Genomic DNA, 6,830 nt, shown 5'->3' with positions numbered 1-6,830 from the left:
CCGGGGCCCGCGCCCCCACCCTGGTCCCGCTGGGCTGGGAGGTCAGCCCGGAGCAAGCGGAATGTCCTTGTTTCTCGAGACCCGGTTCTGGCATCCGGCTCTATGTGCATAACCCGGGGTTTGGCGGAGGAAACCTTTGCCTCTCCCGCAAAATGGTAATCACTGCACCGGCTTGAGACACGATCGCGCCTTCTTGGGGGGCTCAAGACCAGGTCAGAGACCCTCGGGTGCTGAGCCCCGGAAGAATGCCCGCCCGTCGCTGCCCTGCTGTGGCCGCGGGGCGAAGGGTGTTGTCAAAGCGTTACCTCCTACCACCCATCCTGTGTCTTGAGTTTTCGGCCGATTCAGAAACGCCAGGAAACGTTGCAGAGCCCACCCGCCCGGTTTTCCGCGGCCCCGGGAGGATGCTCTTGAGATGAAATCAGGGCTGAGCTCGGAGACATCTGCACGAGACATAGACACGGTCAGGCAGCCGCCGCAACGCAGAGGGCACGAGGTGCCGGGGCAAGTGGGGTGCGGGTCGCGATGAAGTTGATTCTGTAGAGAAATGGCCGACCCAAGCATTTTTCTTTTTTTCGTTTCTCTTTCTAAAATAGCGTCTCTTCTCCTCTGGGTTCCTCTGCACCAGGCAGCCTTTAAGACTCAGCAACTTTGGTAGCTGGAGAGTGTTGCTCAGTTGCCCGGGGCGTGGTCCAGGCAGGAGGGGATTTTGATAATTTTGACAATTTCAGGGAGAAAGCGAACGCTGTGCCCCAGAAGAGCTCTCTCTGCGCCTTGGTGATGGTCTAGAATAGACCAGCAGTTCTCAACCTGTGGGGTCGTGACCCCTTTGGGGGTCGAACGACCCTTTCACAGGGGTCGCCTAAGACCATCCTGTATATCAGATGTTTACATGACGATTCATAACAGTAGCAACATGACAGTTATGAAGTAGCCACGAAAATAATTTTATGGTTGGGTCACAGCATGAGGAACTGTATTTAAAGGGCCAGAAGGTTGAGAACCACTGGCTAGAGATCTGAGAGCCCATCAAGTCCAGTGCCGCTCAGTGAGCGGAGGGTAATGGCAGCCGTTGCGGTGGAGGTGAAGTTTGTAGGGACGATTCCGTTTCGAACTTGAACTTTCAGGATGCGTGTCTGCAGTGCAGTCTGTCATCCAGAGATGGGGTTTCTTTTCTGAAGCAGAGGTTCTCCTTGTAACTGACGCGGTGACACAGCCCATTTTATATCGCAGGCGACTCAGGCGATGGTATGGCCCCAGTTCAGAATGAATGACCATGTAAGGGCTGGCGTGGAGCCACGTGCATATATGTAGATCGCAAGGCTCACGTGTACCCGGTGTCACGCACACTGTCCAGCGCAGTGGAGGAAGGGCGGCGGGGCGGCCGCAGGCTTAGAGGAATTCTCTGGGCTCCACGGCTCTGGACAAGTCTGCCTTCCTCTCTGCACCTTCATTTCCCCATCTGTCAAGGGTGGGAGTCGAGGGAGGAGATGGAAAGGAGATTGAGTTGCTAATATTTTTAAAATATATTTTTATTGGTTTCAGAGAGGAAGGGAAAGGGAGAGAGAGGTAGAAACATCAGTGATGAGAGAGAATCGTGGATCGGCTGCCTCCTGCATGCCCCCACACTGGGGATGGAGCCCCAAAAACCGGGGCATGTGCCCTGACCCGTAATCAAGCCGTGACCTCCTGGTTCGTAGGCCCACACTCAACCACTGAGCCTCGCTGGCCGGGCCTATTTTGTATTAGTTTCAGGTGTACTGCATAGTGGCTAGGTCTTTATTTCTAAAAATATAACCAGCCCAGCCGGTGTAGCTCCGCAGTTGAGCTGCCGCTGAGTTCTCCATTTTCGGAGGGTAACTTGGTAACCCCATAAAGGGAGTTTGTCGGTGAGAGTAGAGAGTGCAGATGTGTTAGCAGTGTTTTTCCTGACCTTCTCCCACCTCTTCATTGTAGTTCTTCCCTTTATTCTTTAGCTAAATCCAGATGTTTGCTCCTGCCTTCTTTCCAGAATAGTGATCTGTTCATAGTCCCCTCCTCACTCCCACTCCTGCAACTTCAAGTCCTTCAGTGGCTCCCGCTACTTTCATAGTCGGGCCTGCCAGCCCTGAGCTCGGTAGCTAGGACACTTCCTCCTGGGCCTGGCCTCCACTCTCAGCCTCCCCCGCTTCTCAGGTGCTTCGTGGCGCTTTGCTCAACGCCTCTTGGTCCCTGGAACTCTCCCCAGTCTCCTTGTCTTCCTCGGCTGGAATGTTCTCTCACGTCATCTGATTGTCACCTTCAGAACTCAGCTCAGATATTACCTTGCCTGGAGACATCCCTTGTCCTGCAGATTTGTCTAGCACCCTGTTTAGTTAGGATTTGGCACCTGCGTGTTTTTTTAAATATATTTTTATTGATTTCAAAGAGGAAGGGAGAGGGAGAAAGAGATAGACACATTAATGATGAGAGAGAATCATCGATCAGCTGCCTCCTGCACACCCCACACTGGGGATGGAGTGCGAAACCCGGGCCTGTGCCCTGACCGGAATGGAACCATGACCTCCTGGTTCACAGGTCGAAGCTCAACCACGGAGCCACGCCGGCTGGGCGGCACCTGTGTTTTTTTCCTGCTCCTTCTAGCCCGTGGCACCGCAGTGCATAGCAGAGTGTCTGGCCCGAGGTGAAGTGGTTGCACATGCTGGGCGCGGTTAGCGCTGGCATATCAGTGCTGCAGCGAAAGTGGAACCAAGTCCCTGCCCTTGAGCTTTCACTCCAGGTGCACTGACTTCACCAGCCTCGAGACCCCTCCCAGCCACGCATACCAGCTTGCAAAGTCCATTTCATTGTGTCTTAGCGTCTGATTAGAATCTTATTTCCTGAAGAAGACTGTCTCTATGTCTGCTGTGTCACCCAGAAACCGGTGGGCATTGCCTTTGTTCCCAGCTTCCCTTTCCACCTTGTATACCTTTCACCTTAAGTTTGCTTTTTTGTTGTTGTGTGTGTTTTTTTTAATTTACATGTTTGAGTAAATCTTTGAGATTAAGATACTAGATTTCAAGTTTGTCTATTGTGCATATAGCCTAGGGAAAACAGTAGTTAAAGGGGAAAAATATTTTTTTAATCCTCACCCAAGGTTATTTTTCTTTATTGATTTTAGAGAGAGGGAGAGAGAAACATCAATCTGTTGCCTCCCATACCTTCCCTAGCCAGGGATGAAACCCATAACTGGGTATGTGCCCTGACCAGAAATTGAACTCAAGACCTTTCTGTGCATAGGTGGACACTCCAACCAACTGAGCCACACTGGCCAGGGCTGGTTTTTTAAAAAAAATTGGAAATGAAGTTAGAAATGCACACTTGTCAATGACTTGCTTAGTCAGACCCTCCAGTCTGGGACAGAGCTGGATCATGATGGAATGCAAATCATTTATTAATCAGAATTTCACTGTAAGGAGTAAAATGTTACTTTGCAAAATATTTTTTTTGGCATTTTAGTTCCTAATGTTCCTTGTTTCTAGATGGAAAAAAAAATGCAACCTTCAAGTTTATGTTAAACTAGTATTTCTGAAGGTCTAGTCTAGTGGAGAATGTGTGTCAACATAAACATTCAAACCTGTAAATTTTTATGAGTTTATTTGAGTCAAACTGATGACAGTTGTCAGGAGGCAAAATCTCAACTGATTGAGAAAGTTCGCCTAAAAATGGCAGTTTTACCACATATTTTGCACATCAGAATCAAAGGGGGTGGGGGGGTTACATGAAATCCGTTGGTGATCTATTCCCGAGCCGGGAGGGGGAAGTGAAGCCGGGAAATCTCTGGGAGACTCGCACATCCTTCTTTCACTGGTGAGTCTAGAAGAGTTAACAGCATGATAATAGCTGTGAGGGGTGTGCGGCCTCTGCTCTGAGGGGTGTGCTTTGAGGGGTGGGGACAGGGAGAGAGTACTTTGCTATTTCAAAGGTATGTCATCAGGGGTGTTATCTTAGATGGGAAAAGTTAAAGATTAAGCTTTGTTAGAGAAGAATACCGCCCTAGGACATGACTACCGCCTTGAGCTGCTGTTAGAAAGTTTTAATTTCAGACCATCCTAGTGGTTACTTCAGGTCTGGGCGTTTGTAAGGCTGCGTGCAGGCCTCAGGTGAGCTTGTCAGGTTTCGGATGCGGCCCCTGTTTCGTCCAGGCTGCCACCCAGCTGCACTGCATTCTGTGTCACCTCTGCCTGCCTTGGCTTCTGATTCTCCTCCCACCACATGTGCTTAGGGTGGATTGGGTTCCAAACTTTATTTATAAAACTAATTTAATTCCCAAGGTTTATGAAGTTTATGTTAATAGAACTATAGAAGCTAATGAGCACCTATAGCAGCAGAGTTGAAAAGGCCTACATTTCATGTGTCCCTTCCACTAAATGTGGTCCCCTCGACACATCTTGAGGTAGTTAGAATAACTATTATTTTCCTTAATTCTGTAAATGAAACAAGGTTAAGAATACAGAGCTAACCCACGGCAAGCTTGGGTCAGAGCCCAGGGTTCTGACTAAAAGTCCTGTGTTCTTTTCACTGTCGTAGGCTGCTGCTCAGCTAGAATGCGTTTGTCATATTGTTACTGGGGACAGGGTATCTATCCTCTTCCCCACTGGGTCCGGGGGTGGGGGGGTCCTTATGATACCTCGAGGGGAAGAATTGTCTGAGACTCGCGTGGATGAGGAGTGATTTTTCTTTGCATGGGATTATCTCCGTGTTTCTAAAGTCCCAGTCCAGCCGTAGAGGTGGAGCTGGGGTTTTAGGAAAGCTAAAGTCAGCCAGCGTGCAGAGCGTCTGTCCCATGTTGCAGCTGGGTGCAGTTCCTATCAGGCTACTTACGGTCCATTAGTCCGTCTCGAGTGCAACTTCACATGGCTTTAGCCAGGCTGGTGGCAGGGGAGAAAGAGCCCCTCAAACCAGGAGTCATTTGAATTTATATTAGTTCACACAAACACTCCATCCATGCTTTTGTTCCGGCCCTCCGGTCCCGTTTAAGAACCCATTGTGGCCCTCGAGTCAAAAAGTTTGCCCACCCCTGCGTTAGTCCGTCGCGCGCGCGCGCGCGCGCGCGCGCGAGTTCACATGGCTTTGGCCAGGCCGGTGGCAGGGGAGAAAGAGCCCCTCAAACCAGGAGTCAAGTGCAACACACCAAGAGCCATCAAGAGAACAAACTCCTTTGTTTAGGGAATGAAATATCCTAAATTTTGTACCCTTGCAGTGGCCACGCCCATTCTGGCCAATGACCTGTTCTCAGGTGTGACTGACAGGGCAAGTACCTTCCCGATGTCACCCCAACTTCACTGGGCATGCGTCTCCCCCCTGTCCAGCCCCCTCCCCCAGGATCGGCGGGGAATAGGCTGGTGGCTCGCTGGGGAGTGTGAAGCTTTAGCTTCCGGGGGCAGCTGCCCAGTGACATGCCTGTATGCGGCCTTCCCTTTGCTCCCCTCCTGTTACTAATAACGAGGTTCATCGCAACAGGATCCTTATGGCTGAAGGAACTACAGTGCCTGGGACATAGAAAACCTAGGTAGGCATTGTTTCTTTTGTCATTGAAATGTTTGAAGAGCTTTTACATGGAAGAGGCATAAATCTGTTTTGTGTTGCTTTGGCTGGTAAATGGTAGTTACAGTTGCACTGACATGGGTCAAGGGAGTAATTTTGACTTTCAAGTCATTATTTAAGAAATACATTTCCTGCCCTGACCGGTTTGGCTCAGTGGATAGAGCGTCGGCCTGCGGACTCAGGGGTCCCGGGTTCGATTCCGGCCAAGGGCGTGCTTGGTTGCGGCGCGCACATACCCAGTGGGGAGTGTGCAGGAGGCAGCTGATAGATGTTTCTCTCTCATTGATGTTTCTAACTCTCTATCCTACTCCCTTCCTCTCTGTAAAAAAATCAATAAAATATATTAAAAAAAAAGAAAAGAAATACATTTCCTAAGGTTATAGCTGCAGTAGATAGTGACTCCTCTGATGGATCTGGGCGAAGTCAATTGGAAACCTGGGAAGAATTGGCTCCTCTAGACGCCATTAAGGACATTCACGATCGTGGGAAGAGCTGACAGCAGAACCAGTGTGACTCAGGGGCATGTGCGTCTCAGCGTTTTCACAAGGAAGTGTGGCCCGTGACATTTGAACTCCGAAGGAAGTGCTCTCCATGTTTTCCCCTTTTCTCCTCTGACACCCTCATCCTACCCGGAATGCGGGAGCGGACCATCTCACTCCGTTAGGGGGTGTCCTTCACAGCCCGTGAACTGCTCAGCTGATGAACTCACAGGTCCAAGAAGCGTTTGCTAGGATTTCCTTCTGGGACCTGGGCTGTTCTCATGATTTTGTCTGTTTTTCTAGTTGTGGTTCCGCTCTCTGTATAGTTACTGAACGATACACTTACGGCACCGGCCCTGCCTGGCCTCAGACACAGCATCGGGTTCGGGGGCCTGGGGAGAAGTCTGCACCCTGCCCCTGCGGGGTGCTGAGTGCTGGAGGAGTCCCGGCTGAGGGGGAGACCAGCTGTGATACGGTCCTGGGAGAGGTAGCCCCTCCAGGTGGCTTCAGGGGGACTGAGCTGACCTGTCCTTTGAAATTGCCTCTTTTTTTTTTTTTGAATTTTTATAAAATGTATTTGAGCCAACCAGAGGATGTGCCTGGAAGCAAGAGCTTCCACAGACTGAGAAAGCTCCTCTGAAGGGGGTGTGGGGGGGGTGGGGGGTGTGTTCCAATGAACGGGCATTGGAGTTGGGGAATAATGTGCCCACGGGAATGAGCTGCCTGAACCAGGGAGAGTGACTGGCACAGGGCGGCTGGTTTCATGAAGGTGAAACAGCCCTGCCA

General features: G+C 50.5%; 1 protein-coding gene across 1 annotated transcript in view; it reads left to right on the top strand.

Moving 5' to 3' along the window:
* Positions 1-7: 7 nt before the first annotated feature.
* SPECC1L (sperm antigen with calponin homology and coiled-coil domains 1-like) overlaps positions 8-6,830 on the top strand; it is a 53,360-nt gene continuing 46,537 nt past the window's right edge. Inside the window, exon 1 of the mRNA XM_005886298.2 lies at positions 8-155. The gene's annotated coding sequence lies outside the window, so the exon portion shown is untranslated. The remainder of the gene's footprint in view (positions 156-6,830) is intronic.

This window comes from Myotis brandtii, unplaced genomic scaffold (genome assembly GCF_000412655.1).
Source record: "Myotis brandtii unplaced genomic scaffold, ASM41265v1 scaffold97, whole genome shotgun sequence".
Taxonomy (NCBI): domain Eukaryota; kingdom Metazoa; phylum Chordata; class Mammalia; order Chiroptera; family Vespertilionidae; genus Myotis; species Myotis brandtii.
The sequence above is the reverse complement of the archived record's forward strand: the minus strand, read 5'-3'. Positions and strand labels throughout refer to the sequence as shown.